The following is a 22,164-nucleotide window of genomic DNA, read 5'->3' as shown; positions in this document are numbered from 1 at the left end:
CCAGGCATTTTGAGGGAACCATAAAGTTCTTAATATGCACATTTTCAGTCTTAGCAATTTAATCAGAGCATTCTAGAAAAACAACAGGCATTTTTCTTGTCTGAGCAAGCTCATCTCTCGGAGTCGTATGCTTATAATGCGATTTTACTTTTCCATGTGTCAAATTAGCCATTTTATCAACACTTACACAGCAGAGCACTGTCAAGTGTGCGTGCCAGGAAATCACACAGTATTTTCCGTTTGGTGCCTTGCACACTTGCTGTGTTCAGTGCTGCATCCTTCCTTGTGCTGTGCAGTGAAGTACATACATACACAGCCTGGGATTTAATTTAATGTTCACCATTTCTGCTGAAGCAACATGCAGAACTAACTAGTCTGAGTGAACCTGAAATAGAAGAGAGCAGTCACAGTGCCAAACCAGAAGAAGAAATTAATGGGATGAAGCACTGTCTACCTAGCATATCTGTGGATCAGAACGTGTTGTCCACTGCAGAAAGCAGACACTCAGCCCTGTCTCCCGCTTTCTTGTCTTTGCCTGAAATGGAGATAGAAAGAGAATATCATGACTTTAACTCTGCATGTGTGAAAAAATTATTTGTTACGCTTCCAGTTTCTAATGCCACAATGAAACAGCAGCTTCAGCTCTGGGGTCTAAAACCTTGAACCCATAAGTTTGCATTAAATGGCAATATTGATCTCCCTGCTCTGAGAGGCAGAATAAGAGCATTTTCTGACCAGCTTCCTCTTGTGAAATACAGTGACCAGGTGCATCTGGCCTGCATGGCCAGATTTTGAAAAGAAGCAAAATTAAAACCTCTTTTGCTTGGTTTGAGTGTTAGCTGCCTTTTGTACTTTATATGACTGTAGCCAGCTTTCTCTCTGCTTGAAAGGAAATTTGGTATTTTTGAAAATAAAAAGTGACATTATTTCAAAATGTTTTTCTTAGCAAGTATGATGAATAAAAACAACGTTGTAACAAAATTAGATGCAACATCGTGAAGCAAATGTAACAATACTTATAAAAAGACATTTATGCAGTTCATAATAAATATGAGACCAAAAGTATTACATTATATATACAATGAATGTTTTTAGAATAATATTTTTAGCATTTATCACCTACATTGATATTATAGTATGATTATTTCTACAGAGGTCAGCCTCCCTGAATATGTGCTTATGTTCTCCTTAAAAAACTCATGTATACTGGAGAAACATGGCTTTTCAAAAGTGTTTTTAAAGTCTAGAGTATAGGAGAAATATCACAAGGAAAGATTCCCAGATGCTGGTACTCATCGCAGCAAGATTTGCTAAATGTAATTACCTAAAATGCAGTGCTGGTTTGCTGAAAAATGTGTAACATTGGAGCACAGTTAATTAGCACAGAAAAGCTCAAGGGGCTTCATACTAATTTATATCACATGAGTAATGAGAAACACAGGAATAAAAGACTTCTTGGGTCACTGTCTACACTCCTGTGTGATCACAGACAATTAAATCATATAATCTTAATTTAAACTGCGCTAGGTACATCCTTTCAATTTCTTGGTGAATCATTGGCATTTTCTCTTCAAATATGATTTCCCAGGCATATTTGCACCCTTTCAATTTTCTGAGGGGTCTCTACATTTACAAAGTAACTTTACTTGTGGCCTGTTTATATATTTTTTTCTTTTACGTCAGTACTGCCCTTTAAGCTTCAAAAGATCTTTCCTTTCTAGTGCCTTTCCCTCAGTGCACAGAAATAAATCATATCCACTCTCAGTTTTTTGTTTTCTATGACAAACAAGCAACATTCGTTTAGAGTTGTCTCAAGGGATGGACTTTCCATTCTCTTTTATTTTAGTGGACACTTTCTTCATCAATTCTATTTTGAAACTGATACCTTTTGAAGGGAGGTGGGCAGAATTTTAGACAATCTTCCAGAGTTCTGATCAGTGCTTTGAACATCTTCAAGACTCTATTTTCTTTACAGAAAGGTTTATGTTGCTTTGCAGCTCTTTTTCTCCCAAGCCATTAACTATTCTTTCTTTCAACCATCATTCTAAAGTCCTGTATAATGGTAAAGGCATATATAAAATATTTTTTTCCTTAAACAAAATATCCAGGGTTTGTTTTTTTTTCAGTCTGAGAGTACAGTCCCTGACTTGTATGGGGTTTTTTTAATTTTAATTATTTATCATATATATGGTTTCATTAGCCATTATTTCTCTCTTTGAGGAATAATTTACATTGTTTTAACTTAAGCATATTAATTGCACTGTTTTACTTTAATTCGTCCATGTAAGTATTTTCTAGCTATTGCCTTTTTTTTTTTTGTTCCTCTGCTCATCATAACTTCCATAATTGAAGAAAGGCATTAATTTAGCTCTGAGTCATAATGCTGTTTCCTTGACTGCAACTTTGTTGCATGATGGCCTTTTTCCTCTTCTCCTGTTTTTCCTGTAATTTTATAAATAACCTTTTCATATTTCTTTATGAATATTTCACATTTCTTTTTCATATTACCACACCTTGGAAAACATAACTATATTTTCCCTGATTTTGAAAATAAACAGTTGAGATCAGCAATTTGATGAGGTCCCCTTTGAAGCTAAAAGCATCAGAAGATGTAAATCCTATTTGAGGTTTTCCAAGGGGTTTGCAGTAGCAAACATGCCAAGCAAAGAAACTAGATCTCTCTCCTTTAAAAGTACTACTTACAATCACCTGGTACCACCTATTTTTGAAAATTGTTGGTATTAGCAGCAGGAAATGAAGGTGTAAAACTGCAGTGAGCATGTAAAACTGCACTCATGACAAGGCTTAAGGAGTTGGTCAGTAACAGGCTACAATGCAGCGTTGCTCAAACATAACTAAGTTTTGAACAGAACATGAACACAACTGTGCAAATCATACAGCTCTGCAAGGATCACAGTGCTGTGCAACAGTATCTTACTGTGACAGACATCACTCATACGTACTTCAATTTGTCTGGAACTAAAAGATTAGGTTTAGGAAACTTTGAAGGGTTCCCTGACTTAAAGAGCTCTATCCTATTTATTAGGCAACAGGAACGCACTTGACAATTTCTGGAAAAGGTACATTCAGTCATTTGTACAGGTCCTTCACGATATATTTTCCACCTCAGCTGATAGTTTGCTTCTGCACAAATGAAATCATTGCTTCATGAGTGAGTTTAGCACTTTTTTTCCAAAGATTAATTTCTACATTATTCAAAAGCTGTGAAACACAACCAGATGCTCTGGGCCTGTCAATAAGGAGGTTTATTCAGGAATGTGGACTATCTAGCAGCGAGGACTTGCTTTACTAATAGTGAGATTCCTACTCCAGTTCAGGGTTAAAACTTATCTGCCATGTTGAAAGCTGAGCTTTTCAATCAATTTATATCAAAGTGTGTATGGTATTGATCTTGCCCAAATGGTTTATCCTGTCTGTGATTCTATTCCGAAAAATAATGCTATTTGTCTCCTCCAGTCCCCAAATCAAACCTTCAGACCAACCTCTACTTTCATTGTATTGTTACTTTTTCGAAAGAACTTTTGGGGCATCGAGAGGAAAGGCTGCAGTTTGTAATTGGCATTCAGACAGAGTGCTTTGACAGTCAGCCTTTCCAAAGAGCTAGAGAGTCCGTAATGGTTCAGTATGGCATAGACCCTAGTGATGGTGGTTCAGTACCTGCATGCATTCATGCATGCTCTCCAGCCCCATGATGGGCGGGATGAGGCACAGGAGGCAGGAGAAAAGGTTTTAGTGAGAAATCTTTTCCTGGTAAGCAGACCACCTTTGGAGATTAAACAAATTTCTCTATCACGTAGAGGGAATTCCTGTGCATCTCTGCACTGCCTCTTTGCACATCTGCTAGCCAATGCCTGCAAGGCCACTGATTGCAGCATGGCTTCAATAACCATGGAAATCACAATCTGGCTAACCTTCACTGCATGCAGGTCCACCCTTTACACTATCTCCTACCTGGGCCCTGGCCCTATGATTTTATTTATTTCTATGAAGAATACTACTCCATCCTGCACATCACTGAGGTATCAAAAGACTCTGGTTCCCATTTCACATGTTTATTTTTCTTATTCTTTATTCTAAGCACTGATTTTCTTACAATATATCAGTAATAATTATTACTCATCTCAGCAATGACTATTTCAGCTTGCAAATACGGTCTTGGAAAAAAGCAGAATGATATTCTGATTTAAGGACCCTGCCAGCAACATTAACATTACTGGTTTGCATGAGTAATATGAACATCATCTTTTTTAAAGGACTATATTTCTTCTGTCCTCCTCTGGCAAGGCTATACATTAAAGGAAAAAATGTGTCAGAACACCTAAAAGACCTTTTTGGAGATTTATTATGTTATACATGTTAATGGAAAATATCAATTCCATAAAAAGACATTCCCATTGATTTGTTTTATCCAGCATCTTCAAAGCCAGAATGAGGATTAAAAATATAAAGCAAACAACAAATAATTTAGTTCTTAGAATTTCTACACATACTGTCTTTCATTATTGAAGTCTTCTGTCACTTTCTTTAACCAGAAGCAAAATATCTAGGTTACACATATTTGATATCAATTTCAGTGTACTTCAAATGAAACTGACCCAAAGGCTAACAAGAGGAACACTTTTTGACTGCTCAGGGAGCGAAAATGTATGATTTAGCTCTTTGTTCAATGCCAATATTTTTCTTTTTTTTACCCTTAGTACAAGAGTCTTGTAACATATAAACACACTTAAACATAGGATGAAATACCTACTCTGCTGAAGCAATCATATCACAGCTATTGTTTCTACATCTTCCGTCTCTACTCTTACCATTCTTTTTGACTCACACTGTTGTCTGTCTTTTTTTAGTTTCTTCATTAGTTCTCTCCTTCCCCTGCTTGTCTTTGGGGATAGAGCCTGGGGGCAGAGGAGAAATTGGTCAAACTGGTAATACTGTGAACTTGTGCTTGCAGCCAATTGTGCCAGAGCCAGTGAGCTCTTTACAGAGACTTCTTTCACTTCCATACCATTTTGTTCATTCAGCTATTGTTCCAGTACCCCATTTTCAAATCCTGCAAGAATGAATCCTCCACTCATCCCTTCCTCACTATCCCACCTCTTTGTCAATTTACTTCTTCCACTGTGACCAGCCCTTAAAGATAGACATGAATGCAAAAGCCAGTTCTAATAAATACTGATTTAACGTACTTTCTTTCCAGAAAAGTATAGTTGTGCTACATTCTATGTTTTCTGAGAAAGGTGCATGCAAAGCTTTGCAAGATACAACACAGGACAGATTAATAAGGCAGCCCTTAAGTTTTAAAAATTACATATAAAACACCCCATAGAAAACAACATAAGTTATGTGTTTGAATCTCTCTTTGTTTTCAACACGCAGGAAAACTTCTCCTCTGTTCAGTGTTAAACAACTGTGTTTATTGTCTACAAGTCATCATAGCCTTTTCTTTAGAGATCCACAGCACAGAAGCAAAAGCTGCGGGTGAGACAACAGTGAAGATACTACACAGCTAGTGCCTTAAGACATTTTATAATGAAGTCAAATTAGAGAAGCAGTTCTTTTGACAACTGTAGACCTGAAATCTTCCAAATAAGACAGCACATTCTCTTATTTTTCCCTCATACAAAAAAAAAAAAAAAAAAAGGATCACTTAACTTCATAAGTCAAATACATCTTAGCCAATGATAAATGACCTGGTTTAGACTTCACAATTTTGTCTTCAAAACAATTCATAATGCATTATGTATTTTGTATAATATCCACTAAAACAAATGGCATGACTTTTCCTTACTTCAATGAGAAATCTTTTAGATTTTTTTTCTGGATTCTTCTTAAGTTTTTCAGAGGAGCTGAAAACAATATATAAAGCTATTACCACCTGGACACCTTATACATAATCCATCAATGCATGATTTTAGAAGGGCTGTTTCTAAGCAATTACATTGTTTCTTCCAATGGAAAAACACCCAAGATAAAATTATTTTTAAACAACATAAGGGCTGAACTAGAGAATAATTTATCATCAAAGTAAGTCTCTGTAAAGTATGGAAAGAAAGTTAACACTAACTAATGTAAGGGAATAAAGGTTCAGGCTCACTCTTTTCCATTGACTTTTGTACAAACCTCAGAGGTCATATGGCTTTCTGTACAAATCTATTTCCCCTTAGGGTTATGAGAATAAATATCTCAAAGATTGTGAGGTACTCAGATACTACACGGAGAATGAAATGTAAGAGGTTTGAGAAAGTATTCTTTAGAGGAAGAACACTAAGAAGTGCAAATCACCACAATGCGTAGGTCTTGAGTAATGCAAATTTTCTCAACTCAGAATTATTTGAGCAGGGAATTTCAAAATCAGAAGGGGTATCTGAGAAAGGAATGTAAACTGGTTAAGAAACTATGTTTACTTTGAAAGCCTACCTCTTGTCTTGCAGTTCGGATTTAGTATCTGAGTGTTGACGTTTCCTAGGACTCAAACTTTCATTCTTGTGTAATGTCAACTGGCTAAAACAGCAATGAAACCTACAGTTAAAAGAGAGACTTTCCATACTATTTTTTGTCTTTGCTCTGTAACTTGAACGTTACTTCTCACTAAAAACTAGCTGCCAATCACATATTTAAGATTACTATTAGAACTGGTTTATTTTTGTACTAGTGAGACATAAAATGTCAAGTAGTGTTAATATCCAAACCCCCTATCTTAGATTACATAACAAAAATGTTCTTATTATACAAATATAAAACTGCATATAACTTGCATGCCAGATAAAACATATAAATTGTTTAAAAACAGCTGCAGTGCCAAAATTTTAGTAGCAGTTTGGAACAGATGTCACCATCTGGATACCTTCACTAGTATCTCTATGAGACCATTTAAGTCTCCTGACTGGCTTCTACACAGAAAGTAATTAGAGTGAAGCACAAGGGATGAGTTCCAACTGTGTTAAATTTAAGGTGTTTTCCTTCATTAAACTGAGAAAAGATGATTAAAAAAAGGATGAAAAAATGAGCAGACAATTTTAGTTTGATGAACACCTCATTTTCTTCTTCTTCACTAAACAACAAAAATCTGGTGGTTTTTTTCATTTGTCAAGTATCCATAATTTTTCCTTTTTATTTTTTTTATGCACTATTAACAATTTTCATTCAATCTTGACTTTTTGTCTCTGCTATATTTTCAGTTGATGTCATACCTCTTTTCTTTTATTTATTTATTAGCTAGTATTTCCCAGGATATAGGTCAGCTTATTTTCCACTTTCTTGATTTAGAAGCAGAAAACTCACGATTGTGCTACTGGGTGATAAGTATTGTAAAGTGGAGACATATTCAGAAAATGTAAAATAATGATTAAGCTGACCTTATAAAAAAGGAAACCTAAAAAGAAAATTAAAAAAAATAACAGCTACAATTTTGAATATGACTGTCTGGAAGAGCCAAAGGTCTCTTCAGTTTTTCAGTGTAGCAGAAAAAAGGAATTGCAAGTTTTAAAAGAAACATATTAAAAGCTTTGGGCACAGACAACAACACTAGAACAATGTATTCCATGTAAAAGTTCTGCACTGGGTTTTATAACCTCAGAAGACAGTACATAGGTAAAGATGAAATTGCTTACAGACATATCTAGAAAGACACACACACATACATACACAAAAGTATCTATTTTCTTACATATGTGTTGTTTGTATATTGGTTTTTTTAGTAAGAGTGGCCTATACTATTGGTTGTCCTTAAAATCCATTACAGTAAGGAAGGATCACCAGCTGTCTTGTTTCATATATCTTTCTCAGTAGTATGTTTTCCTATTTACCTTACATTTCTTTAGCACACAAAATGTGAATTTTCACAATGTCTTGCTCAGGGGTCCAGTATTTTAAATTATGTAAGATGCATTGCCTGACTTGTGCATTCCACAGAACAGTTTTAACAGCTCTGATGGTGTTTTTGCATTTCTTTACTTATTTATATATTTTCTATTTGGAACTTGCATTAAATTTTCTCAGTTTTTTCTTCAGTGGAGTACAAATGGAGGTGTAATGCATTTCCAACTTGTTGCCTTTCATTTTTAATTCTTGAAAGCTTGGAACCCAGTTCTATAAAACTGCAGCATTTTGCAGTTAGCAGTGTTAGACTGAAACTAGAAGACCAGTAATCATGAATTTATAGAACTTTGTGGAAAAGATAGGACCAGTACAGTGTTTTTATACCCAAGGAGACAGAATACTTGGGAAAAAAAATTGTGAGGGTCCTGTAACCAAATGGTATTTTGCCTTTCACCTTCATTCCAAACTTGCAGGAATCCCTGTCAGTCACCTATATCATGCTGGCTACACTAATAAAGAAACAGAAGGTAACAGTATTTTCTGGTATTCACTACAAATCTCTCTCAAGCTAGCCAGTATGACAAGCACAGTCTTTAAGGTAATAGTGCAGTACACAATGATTTCAGTTTTGAAACAGCTCTTTCTGTTAAATATCTTATCACAACTTGCTGGCAAATCATACTATGTTTTTAAGCCAGTGTCAAATCTTCTTCAAAAATTTTAGCAAAAAATTCACATCTCATTGTCTAACACTGATGGTCAGTGACAACTGAATCAGTTACGAATTCCTGATATCTAGTAATGCTAACAAACTATTTCTTTCCAGTATCAAGATAACTATAAAAGTAGAGATATACATTGATTAAAATTTCGAAGGCTGAAAGATGCGTCCAACAATGTATGTCATATCAATTCAATTAACAAGTGTGGACAACTTCACTATAGATGCTGTACAATGTATATGTGCACATGTACAAGACCAATGGTTTATGATATTGTAAAAGAAACACATAATAGGTGTTCATCATGTGTGAATGTGGCACATTTGAACACATTGCAGCCTTTTCTTTTTTTCTGGTTTTTTGTTGCAGTATCTACAATTTTGAGCAAGAAGGCTGGAGGAACAAAAAAATACAGACTGCTTTTAAAAATTTTATTTTAACCCAGTTATACAGTGTTTCATAATACTCTATTGATGTTCAGGCCTTTGATCATTGATCTGAGCACAATTAACAGTCACAAAATCAAAGTCAGAAGACAAGGATAGAAAAAATAAACAGTTAACAGGACTGATGCCGAAACATTGGTAATAAATAGTCTAGAATGGAATATTAATGAAGTTTGGAAGTTTGTGTCAGAAGAATTCTACACCACTGCACCACTTGAGAAATACAACCAAGTTGAAGGTAGTGAAATCACTAATTCACAGCAAACATGAAGATGATAAAGTTGTCACAGTCACTAGCACTACTAATAATCATATGCCAATGATTATCATGCTTCTTTGGTACAGATTTGATTACAATTAATTGGCAAATAATTATTGAATTAGAATTAAAAGTAGAGGTAGAAATCAAGGCTGAAGATTCTGTCAGTATGAAAGCAAAGTAAGCCTAAATTTTTTAGTTATAAAGACAGTAGAAGAGATATTAACTAAAAAAAACATTGTCAACTAATTTATTTTTTTTTAATACACAGCCTGCTATTAAGACACCTGTAGAGGTGTCTTAAGTTCAAACCATTATATTTGAGTTGCAATAGTGAGATTCACACTTTTAATTTTTAACACTTCAGAGAAACTACACGTTTTTGTTTGCCCTGTTCATCTTCTGCGATCACAATATACTATTACTAAGACTTGAACCCAAAGAATTACAAAATTTAAAGTTAGGTTGTAATTACTCTGCATTACATTGATTTTCAACCATCTGGACTTAAAATATCTTGCTCAAGTCAGTTTAACATTATTTTTTAATGAAAACACAGTACACTTTTGAAATAAGAGACTTCTGTCAGTGACATAGTGTTATTTTCAGCTTCTTGAAACAGAAACAGTATTACCGATTTATTTCAATCATTTCCCATAATGCTCAAAGTAGTGGAGGTAGAAACACTCATTATTTTTGTGAACACAATCAATAGTAGGAGTACATCTATCCTCCTCTGAAGGAAACAAGGTTTCTCTTGTCTGGAGATGAAGACATTTTCAAATTAGATCAATTTTTTCTTATTGCCTCAATCTGTTCCCCTTCTTCTGCTTTCTAACCTCAGCTACAGCAACTAGTCTCCAAAAAAAAAAATAAATCACATCTTCCACATTTATTTATACTCATGACAGAAACAACAAAAACAGCCAAAACAAAACCAAGCAACATATATTAAACAGCATAGCCAAAATGAACTTCTGACTCTCCCATGCTACGAAAGTGGTATCGGTAGTCCATAAGTTGCAATTTCAATATGTGCTCATTCTTCATTTGATGTGTGCTTTGACAAGAAAGAGGTTTTGTGTGGTTGGTAACTGTAAACTGTCCGTGCCATTTATTATGTAAATGATCTGTCTGAGTGTTAATTTCACAAACATAATAAAGCCTACTACTATATTTTATAAACCCATATTCTTAAGAATAGTCTTATTTATCTTTTTTACCCATTTCATTTGCTTGTTCTTATTTTTTTTCCTTGCAATTCTAGCTACATTAGTTGTATTCTAGTTACCCCCTTTCAGGAGATGAATATGCTCCCAGACTGATAGTCAACCTTTGCAAACAATATAATTTAATATGTGTAAAAGTTCCAACTATAATTTATTCTTGCAGAATGATCTACAATATGTTTTACAAGACAGCATTTAAAGTCGAGTCAACATGTGAAGGCATTCAGCAACATGCATAGGTAAACATCCACAGAGTCACATCCTAATCTGCATTTAACATTCCACTTCTTATTCAGGATTAAATAAATTCTGAACTGGGAAGATGATCTTCAAATCCTTTTTTTATCCAGCCCATAGCTGACACACGTATATATGAAATAAACATGTACTTCATCAGTGTCTCTAACAAAACATAGTAGGTTCATCTGTTCCACTACTAAACAGGAATGCATTCAGCATATAAGGCAGCCAGGCTGAACTTGCAGTACAGCTACTTATGGTATGAAACTGAATTAAAATATGAATGAGAAGTTCATAGTAGAGAAGGATTGGAGTTCAAGGTAGCAAAAATAAACACATGTCATCAGTACCTGGGCAGTTTAGAACTAATACGGTGAGTAAATCCATCCCAAATGACTAACAACTGTCCTCCTGAGCATTTAACCTGGTATGCAAAATATATATTCTCAACCCATCAAACAGCATTTTCAATAAACTGTCAATCTTTTGATGATTTTTGCATTCATTTTTTTACTATATTTCTGGTCTGCTTGATATACTTTTGTATTAAAGAGGAAAGGGGAACCGGTGAGCAAAACTGAAGGGCAGAAGACTAAGATAACACTTGGTCTCAGGCAAGAGACCACTTACACAATCCAAAGCCCATTGAAGATGTCAACAGAAATGGTCCCATTAATTTCAACAAGTGTTGAATTCAGCTTGTTTGAAAATTATTCAGTTCTTTATTTATGGTAGTAAAAGGGAAGAGTACCAGCTCAAGCCAGAGGGAAATGATACATCATCTTCCTGTCATGAAGGTAGTGAAAAAACAGCAGCTCGCTTCATCACACTTCTCAGGCTGCTACAGAGTGCTGGAGAGCACACAGCAATACACAAAGATCACCCTTCAACACCTGTTACAACACCAGATTATCTAAAGAACTTTATGATTTACTTAAGTGCGAAACAGACTCTTGGGGACACTTTTATGGAAAATCCCAAGGCAACTGAAAAACTGTGTTTGTTTGTTTGTTTCTGTCTGTGATAGCCTTTGCCACTACCCCAATATTCTTCCTCCAAAGGAATGAGGGGTCTCAGCTAATATTGCACTTCTGAAAGATGATACTCTAATGAGAAGGCTCAGCCACAGAGAAGTATAAATGGAGTGTAGAAAGTCTACAGGGGAAATACATACTTATCAAAGAAAAAAAGCAGAATCATTTACTAAGTGACAACCAAAGTTGGTGAAAGCCATTTCCACAATATTTCATAGTTGCTACTACTGATAACACATATGTAACTGATATACATCTTAATCACTAATGCGTTTCTTTAAAAAAATGCACGTTGTGTACCATCACCACACAGGTTATTGACATTGCTGGATTGTGCCTCTATTTCTTTCACTTAAATGGTTCTTGTGCTTTGATACCTCCTATTCATTGCTACTGACTTCTGTTTTGCAACCTTAGAGCTGATAACAAGTGATTCATCATCTCTGCCAGCAGAAGAGCTCTAGCCACTATGACTTTGTGAGTCCTGTGTGAGGGTCTGAGCCAGGATGGCTTTGTCACACTGCCAGAGTTCCCATATAAGGCTAATCTAATGTGAAGGACCTCAGATTTTCTATGTGGTACTTGCTTCCTATTCTTTTCCTGTGACTCCATGCATTTAAATAAATCATCCATTTGACAGAAGTGCACTAATGATCCTGTTCCTTGCCGATATGTAAGCTGAGACGTGCCAATTCATGCCAGCTGAGATACTGCCTCACACTTTAGAAGTTTTCAAACATATTGTGCAAAGTTTGCTCATCTTTTATCTATGGAGATCATATTCAACCCTCACAATGGCTAAATATGAGTTGTTAAGACTGTACAACTACAATATGTACTCACATATGTACTTATATATGTACTTATATGTTTTAATGTGAGTTTACAAAATGTCAGCATAGAATCACAGAATGATTTAGGTTGGAAGGGACCTCAAAGATCATCGAGTTCCAAATCCCCCGCCATGGACAAGGAAAACTAGACCACGTTTCCTAAAACCCCATCCAGCATGGCCTTGAACATTTCCAGGGATGTGGCATACACAGTTTCTCTGAGTAACCTGTTCCAGTGACTCACCACCCTCACAGTAAAGAACTTTCTCATAATATCTAATCTAAACCTGCCCTCTTTCAATTTAAGGCCAATCCCCCTAGTCCTATTAACTTCCAAACTTGCTCTTTGATGACTAAAAACTCTGAACAATGAAACAAAAATAAATTGCAGACTACTGTTCCTTATTTCTGTTTTGTAAAGCAAACCAAAAACATGATTGGCATCACAGAAATTTACGTTTCAAATAACACCAGGATTTTGGGAGAAAAAATAGATGGCCATATAGCCCTCTGAAGTTAAGTACTAAATTAAATTGTGTACTACATTGATCTTAATTTTGTTTCTAAAAAAAGAAAGATGAGAAAACGTTAGGAATATTAGAAATCTCTTTATTTCCTGATACTGAAAAGATGCTATTTTTAGAGAGTTTCTGAATGAACGAAATAACAAAGCTATGAAGTGAAGGGGGTTTTATTTTGGTTTGGTTTTACTTCTTAGTTAAAGGAAACGAGTGTGTTCAAATGCACTGTAATGGTCCTGGAGTATGACTAAAAGTCAGAAATACCCAGGTAAAATTAATTCATAATTTTAATTATAATTATTCAAAATTTATTTAAAAAACCCCTACAAAACTGTTCATATTCTTCTCCACTTCGGTCTACAGGACATAAGGACAGTTTTTCTTCTGAAGATAGAATATGTAACATTACAGTCAATTTACATTTTGTTTTACATATACTTGTGTAGACTGATACATATTTATACTTTCTGTGAGTATGCAGGATGTTTTTTAGAATAAATTGTAATCTTAGTATTATACTACTGTAATGAAAAAGGCAACAGAAAGTCAATATGAAAATAATAAATAGATCAAATTGAGTTTTAATTTTAATTATGTATTTTAAACATCCACTTTGGCACATTTCATAAATATTCAAGAGACTTCCCAGATTATAAGACATGACTTCTGAATAATAAAGTATTAAAAACACGTTAATGAATAAACAGTTCACTATACTGCAGCTTCATCCACTGTTATTATATTGAAACCATGATTAAAAAAAAAGTGGCAATATTTCAGCACAATAAATAAGTTTACTTAAGGTCTTGCTTGATCTCACAGTTAAAAAATAAAATAACAAGATACATTCTGTGACTAACTTGATTTATCCAACTTGATTTATTTCTGAAACCGCAGATAAACAATCATCTCTTTCAGCAATCTCAGTTTCCAGTAAAATCTTTGTTTCTGTTAGGCAAGTCTTTTGCAAACGTTGGCTTCAACGAGAAACTAAAGTCTCTCATTACTCTCCTTATAGAGATTCACATTTTCTAGGTAATAAAAACTAAAAATTACATTGTCATTGGAATTGTAAATGTCTTTCTACTGTGAGAAAAAACAGAAGAAGCCCATACAGTCTTGTCATACATTGATAATTCCCCTAAAACCCAATTAGAACCAAATTAAGCTAGAAAACTTACATCAGCAAGACTGTTCATATGCAAACAGTATGCAAACCACTAGTGGTCGTTTCTGCTTACTCTCTTAACTGTCAGGTATCCTCTGTATTTCGTGAATTATGCCAATCCTAAAAAAAGTAACAGTTGAACTACTAATAAGAAACAGGACAGACTTTGCTGGTTTTGTCCTGAAGTTAAGGCACTTGTGCAAATGTTCATCCCTATCATAACAAGAGCAGATCTTACCAAAAAGTCTAAGTGCAAAACTGGAACCTGCCACCAAATAACCAACACTGCCTTCCCCCAAGCTCTCTTCTTCCCCACGTGAAGCAAGCCTCTTCAATAGCCCCACAATGCTTGTGGCAACAAAGCCATATAGCAATTCAGAAGATTACTCTTCTGATCGTGCCTACGTTACGAAGTAGTGTAGTGCAACAGAGGGAGGGGTATCGGAGAAACAATTGGTGCTGAGGATTTAAAATCAATGCTACATAAATATGGGGGTGGGAGATGAAGAAAAGTGAGAAGGGTACTTCAGACTAGCTCCAGATTGGCCGGAAGAAAAGAATTCCATGAAGAAGTTGAAAGTCACGAAGCTCATTCCAGAAATGCCTCTTTTGCTTTAGATTCATGCAAAAAGCAAGCACTGTTCAAGCACTCTCAAATGGTTCTGTGATGAAAACTAAAGCCCAATAAGTGGGGACATCCAGGAAATCAACTTCAGCAGGACTCTCCTTGGTGAAGTTGAATTACTCATCTGGATCCACCCCTAGCAACAGTTTGCCAAACTCTGAACCACTAAGCAACTCTAGGCCAGATGCCAGTCCGAGAGATAATAAACCTCTCCAGAGGTTTCTTCTGACATCTGGAAGAGCTTCACTGCTCTCCCAAAAGCTGAGTAAACACATGAACTCTGCCTTAAGCCCAACCTAATGAGTCCACTAGAGAAATGCAGCAGTTAAGGATGGAGCTATACTAACAGCTACAATGCTTATGGAGTGAAGTTTCTCTCTGACTGACTGAATTTGGGTACACAACTGTCTGTATTCATTCATGTTGAGGTACCCTAACAGATGCATGCAGGGAAAGATCCAAAAAATCACAAGATAGTATACATATACATAAACTGACAGACTCCCTTCATGGTAACACAGAGACCTTTATGATATAGCTCTCTTCTGTTTGAAATTATCATTTCATAGCACTACTCAAATGGATACCATGCCACCTCCAAAGATGAATAAAAAAGGAAGAGCTATGGATAAGGTTTTAAAATAAAATATGAAATCTGAAAATTCTACATGCTACCAGCATTTCCCAGGCAATCACTTAACTATTTTTCAATCTGCTTCAAAGTTTTCAAGCACTGGATACTCTCAGTTTCCACAAAATAAAAGAGAGATGTCTCTCAGTCTTCTTCTACTAATTTTAACTAGATTACTCATAATTTCGCGCACTGAGGATTCCCAAAAAGAGGGTACAGTGCACAGATTTGGTAACAGTAGGAGATCAAAAACTATGAAGTCTGTTTCTTGGCATCTTGAGATCTAAAAAGTCTTTCTAAAAAACTGTTTGAGAACAGATTTGCCCACATGACATTTCTTTAGACATGTAGATCTTACTTAGTACATGAGACAACAATATTGGCTTCAATGATTGCGCAGATTTACTTATGTTTATTCTGGATTTGTAGCTTCAATGACTGTAACGCCAACAATACAAGTGTAGTTTGTGTGTTACTTCTGAAAAAAAACCCTCAGATTTATTTATCTTTTTTAACGTTATTTGACTAAGGAGCAGATTGAAGCCACTGAAATAATTATGATGCAACATCAATGAAAATCAATCACCAGGAAAAAACCCACCAGTTACTTTTTAAAATAGGAAAGCAACTTTAAAACGCTCTCAGAAACCCATGTTGCAACTTGAATTTTATCCATCATGTCCTGATCTTCCCAGATGTAAAAAAAAATGTTCATCTCTTCTGCTCCACTGATTCATTGTGTATAAAAATGACTGAGACATAAGATGGCTTCAATCCTTATTGCAGCCAGAAAAGGCCACATAATGGAGTCATTGCTTAGTCATAACTTGAATGGATGTAATGAAGTTAATGAATGAGTCATCCTGAACTCCTCATATAATCTGAGGAAAAAGAAATATACCTCCCCTGGTGAGCTGGAGTGCAAACAAGGTAAATCAGTCTTAAGGCACCTAGCCCTGTGAATCAGCTGTGGAATATTCTCAGGGAATCTTTCATGCTCATTTTGGTGTCCAGGCTAAGCAAAATTAATTCTAGCCTAAGACCACAGATGAAAATTTTTCTGCAATCTCCTGACAGACATCTAGATGTTAATGTTAGCCAAACAAACTCTCTCTACCTCCTTCCACAAGCAGTCAACACCACCAAAATAACACCATAACCCTTAGAAGAATGCCATTTTCAGTGTTTCTTACTATCTCATTTTTTGACACCCAAGTTACATTAGATTACATAATGACTTGCTTTCACAGGCAAGAGTCAAGAAAGTTCTGAAATTTTGGTTGACCTAAACAATGCAACTGATGACCATGAAAGAAATTTCTAAGTCTGAATATATTTTTAGTATTCTGGATATTCTTGCCCTAAGTGCATATTTAACTAAAATGAACAATTTGTTGCTGCATAATATGTCATAGTATCTATCCTGTATGTAGAAGCCACCTGTACCCAGAGATGGAAATTGCATTTATAACAAAAATAATAACTATGCAATGCAAGACAAAGTATCACCAATGACCACTATATAAGATTTTTTCTCATGTTTTATCAAAAACTCCTCAACTGTTTATCTTCAAAATTAAAAAATTAATTCCATGTAATGGAAGTGGTCTGACAGTGTCAGTGAGTTGACTGCTTACTTCAAGCCAGAGATATCAACTTGGCTTTGTTCTCCTAAGTTTTTTTCCCAGTTTCAGATGCAATAAACTCCCTGTATTATGATGATTTCTTTTGAAGTTAATCAGTATCATGTACTGCAGAATGCTACATGTCAATTTTGTAATGCAGAAAAGATAAAAAAAATATGAAGCAAAGACTTCATAAACTTACAGTGCTTACTGCTTGGGGAATACTCAAAAATCACTTAAGAAAGCAGACAATTAAATAAACATGATTACAGTTTGCAAGAATGTAAAGCCTTACTCTATTTTCCAAAAGAATTGTGCAAACAAAAGAATCGCATCTGCTGTAGTCCCTGCATTAAAAATAAGTTACTTCAAGAGGAAAACTTACAGCTATTATACTCATCAAGATAAAGACAAGAGTTGTCTCACAAAGTGAACACAGGAAACCTCATTTAAGAAGTCAACTACTGTTGCAAAGTTTTACATGAAAACTGAGCAGTCTGCCCATACTGCATATTCTTGACATGTAAAGTTCATAACAGCTGACATTTTTAAATCATTATAAAGGTATAGATTTATACATTCTACAATATGAGTTCTGGAAAGGCTGTAACTTAAGACTGGAAATATTTAGGCCATTTTTATATACATAAAAGAGCAAACGACTTTATACAATGTTCTGCTGCCAACTGATATTTTGGAGTCTGTTAAATTTCAGCAAGAGTATATTTTAATAATACATGTTTAATATACTGAAGATATACACTCAATTCTCTTTGTGCAAGTCATTACCTAGTGAGCGTTACGCCTCAGATCAAGCCCTCATTCAAATAAATGGGAACTTCAGGGAAGGATCCATTTGCACATCCAATTATGTACTCTGTGTCTGATTTTAAGCATGTGACTTAGTGGAACTGACCTGCTGGAGGACAGACACCAGATAAAATACCATTTTTGACCAGAGACAACAGCCATAAGAGTGAAAGTGTCACCCTTACTAGCAGAACCTGCTAGTACAGACAAGTAGTAGCATGCGGCAAGTTATTATTTATCATCAATTTACAAATAATGTATCATGAATTGTTCTCATATTTTTTATTGATTGCAACAGATGTCACACCACCTAATAGTGTGTTAATCAAATATATAAATATATACAATTTCTTTCTCACTGCCTATAGAACATAAAATCTTTATTCATCAGTATTTACAGGAATATCATGGGTAATGCTACAGATTGTTACTAGCTACTAAAAGAGAAATCAGGGTCATGAGCAAATGTGCAAATGGTCATTAGCACAAGCAGCAGAGAAAACAAGGCAAACAGAAGAAGCACAAATTATGAATAAGCCACAACAGATCAATAAAGGACCAAAAAAGGAAGCTTTGCTGATGGTTGGGAAAGGAGTTTAAGGGGTGAGGGGACTGCTTTAAGAATAAAAAGTGGAAATAATATTTATCATAACCATACAAAACACAAATAAAAATGCATATTTTGGAGTATCTTTCCTCAGTAAAGCAAACAATTCATGCTCTAGTAAGAACTTTTTGACAAGTTCAGTGCATCTCCATTCCACAGAAACAAACAGCTAGTCTAAGCTATTTATAAATCCTGTTAGGATGACTCAAGAACAGAAGGACTTTGCTTTGAAAAGACTAACTAATGAGATTTGAGTAGGATTTAGACCCCAATGCTTGCACTTATGTAGCCAACATTTCATACTCAAACTTTCTTCTTCTGTACAGGATATGGCGTCCTCACACATCTTACTTTTGAAAATCATCTGTATCTCAAGGGAGTGAACATGAAACTAGGGATAAAACCACAATCATTTATTTAAAGGAATGAACCTCACAGCAACTTGTTCCTTGCATGAATGCTTTTACTTGTGTCTCTAATCTAAAGTCTTTATTACACACTGTGCCCTACATCTGGGCCTCAGCAGGTTCAGAGGTACAACTGGTATTTGACCTGAATAAATGTTACAGAAGCCTAATCCCAAAAGAACACAAAAATTAACTAAACCAGATCACATAAAAACTAAATAGATTACTAGAGTAAATAAATTACTAGTGTAATTTAAACCTACACTAAAACAAAATATTGCAAAATTCTCTTTTTTTTTTTTTGTAGTTTTGTTGCTGATTAGTGAGGGCGGATTTTTTTTTCCTACTATATTCCCCCTCATACATTTTTCTATTTTCAAGTATTTTTTAAATGTATTACATTTATCTCACATTAAAACATAGTATAATATAACTTCTGAGCTGTTATTTCTGAGTTAAGACTTTACATGTATACAGCAAATAAGATTCCGCTTGGACAGAATGACTGAGTGTGTTAAAATTTGTCAAGCATTCTACTGAAACAGCTAATGAATACTCCTATACTATTACAGAGACAAATGCAAAACAATGATTTTGTCTTTTGCAAAGTTTACAGAAAGTAATAAAAGGAAAGAGTGAGAAAGAATGATAAATTAACAATAATGCTAACAGAAATATTATATTCTTTTTAAATTATTATATTTCTGATAAAATTAAATCTGAAGTTTCAATGGTAAACTGTATGCATTGCTGGTGGTATGTAAACAGCTAAACATTGAAAAGCATCTAACACACTGAAAGATCCACATTGCTACAACTTCAACAGTTCTTAGTTTATATTTATTTAGTACCCTGGTTGCAGAGAGGAGGGTGAAGCTTATACCCAAGTGGGTGTGGCCAGTTTGCTATTTTATACTGGGGGCATGTGGTTTTGTGGGGAAGAAAAAAGGAATGTACCTCCTGGAAATGCACCACTTTTTCTCCCTCTCTTCATTAGGGACTTGCTGACATCAGCCCTGCAGATGCCATCCACTGACAATGATGCCCAATCCCTTCCCATTCTTCCGACGTGTGGCTCTGAGATGTGGTCCTGAAAAACAGTGAACATGGCTCCAGGACGTAGTTCTGAAAGGAAGGCAGCAGCGTCTGTGTGAGAGACATCTGTGCGGAAATGAGCCCCAGCGGAGCAGAGCAGTCAAAAGTGGCGTTACGGCACGATACAGACAATCTAGCTTTTGGGGTTTTGTTCATCATTGGTTTTCTGCTGGCTCAGGTTCAGGGACATGAGAGCTGGCTGTGGGGAGCACCTGCCTGTCAGTGTAGAGTCATGACGGTCGATAAAGATACAAGGAGTCAGTAATGTGCAGAAAAGATGTCTGAATTGTCTTTATTTTCTCATCTGCTTTTTTATACCCCTTGCTAGCAGCAAGCAGTATCCCTATTTTAGGTAGGCAAGCTACAGCATTTCACTGGCTAGGTTCTATGGGCGATACATTTGGCAAAGCTCAAGGCCTTATTGCAGTTCCCACATCCTAGGCCTACCAACTTTACAGTCCGCCTTTGTTTTCTCCATTAGGGCTGCGTACTGACTTCCTTATCATCAAGGATGCCCCTGAAAGTTTGCCCAGTCAATATCTTCATCCTGGGAGCTAATAGACCCACTATTAACCGTTTCACCTGCCATCTTGTCTTTGCCTGGGGAATCCAGTGGAGCTCTGTGCAGGAACAGCTGCCATCTTGTCTTTGTCCCACTGGTCATGTGGAACTAAGTCAAGGTGGTGAACACCTCTTTGTATGTAAAACACCTTCTCTTTTGTATACTTTTATTATTAATATTGCTGCTGATACTGTGCACTTCTTATTCCATTGCTATTTGCTTTCAATAAATTGTTATCTTAAACCCATGGTCTCTGCCTTTGCCCCTCTCTTGACAGAGGGGGGTAGAGGGGAGGGGAGTGGCTTATTTGGAGTTTAATTTCTTGTTGGTGTTTAACAACCACATATAGCTACCCAAAATATGTGAAATCTTATTGAAATAATTAATCTCTTTAAAATTATTACATATTAGTGTAAGAGGGATACACAATCTATCATGATAATAATAATAAATTATTAATTAAATAATCCATAATTAATATATAAATAATAATTAATAACAAAAGTATTGCCACTGACAGTATTATGTACTTCTGTCAATTCTTATTTCTCCCTTATTTCATCTGCATCTTATCTCACTCACATTCATTAATGTTACAACCATACTTCTATTGTTAAGGCAGCTTTAGCGAGCTTGAATATCCTCATGAGGTTGCACACCTGGTTTTGTCCTGATATGGTCAGATTTAGAATTTGTCTGAGATATTGGAACAACTGACAACCAAGATTAATTTCAGTAAAGAGAAAAAGAAATTTTTTATATATAAATATCTATATATATAATGTAAAGTACACAATGGAATAATATAAACATAAGTTTATGAATGTCTTCATACTATTAATCTGATTTGTAAGATCAATATCATTCATGTTTAATCTTCTCAAATATATTTCTGCTATCCTCTGTGCAGTCAACTGTCATCCTTCAAGTTGAAGAGAATTACCAAGAAAAAACCTAGAGATCAACACCACTTCTGAAAAATCATTTACTGTTTTTTTCTTGAGTGATTGCAATACAAGAAAGAAAGCTTTAACAACTGTATAAAGAGAGATGCCTCATTCCTGCTATTCTCTAGCTCATTTTTATAGAACTCATCACATTCCTGGGAAGTAAATGAGAGAGACAAAGTCGTTCTCAGTTTTGAGGAGTATCATTAACCATAGTTCTCAGCATGCACAGGTTAATTTCATATTTGCCGCATGTAAATTTTAGGCAAAAATTAATTAAACGAACAGACCTAAATGAACAGATCTAAATGCACCAATTTTGATCAACCATTCATGGAAAATGTACATCTTTTTCCACACAGAAGAGGCTGATTAAAAGGTTAAACAACAGACTCTCTTCTGCAGTGCCACAAAACCACAAAAACCAATTTTTTGTTTTCTAAACAGTTAATGAACCTTATGGTTTAAAAATGCTTCTAAAATCAGACATATGACATTTTTTAAATGTCATATCCTAAAAGCACAGGAGCAGGCAATTCCAGATATTTTGGAAGTCAAGTAGGC

The 22,164-nt window shown here is 35.3% G+C and overlaps 1 long non-coding RNA gene across 2 annotated transcripts in view; it reads right to left on the bottom strand.

Annotated features, from left to right (window-relative positions):
* Positions 1–436: 436 nt before the first annotated feature.
* The window catches only part of LOC116780849, a 61,710-nt gene continuing 39,982 nt past the window's right edge, over positions 437–22,164 (bottom strand). Inside the window, exons 2-5 of one of the 2 annotated variants that reach the window (XR_004354674.1) lie at positions 6,439–6,522; positions 5,027–5,151; positions 4,772–4,916; positions 437–535 (exon numbers count right to left, since the gene is read on the bottom strand). This is a non-coding gene — a long non-coding RNA (uncharacterized LOC116780849). Of the gene's footprint in view, positions 536–4,451; positions 4,917–5,026; positions 5,152–6,438; positions 6,523–22,164 lie in introns of those variants that run through there. The other variant, XR_004354673.1, reaches the window with a different exon arrangement.

Source organism: Chiroxiphia lanceolata, chromosome 1 (genome assembly GCF_009829145.1).
Source record: "Chiroxiphia lanceolata isolate bChiLan1 chromosome 1, bChiLan1.pri, whole genome shotgun sequence".
NCBI lineage: Eukaryota > Metazoa > Chordata > Aves > Passeriformes > Pipridae > Chiroxiphia > Chiroxiphia lanceolata.
The sequence above is the reverse complement of the archived record's forward strand: the minus strand, read 5'-3'. Positions and strand labels throughout refer to the sequence as shown.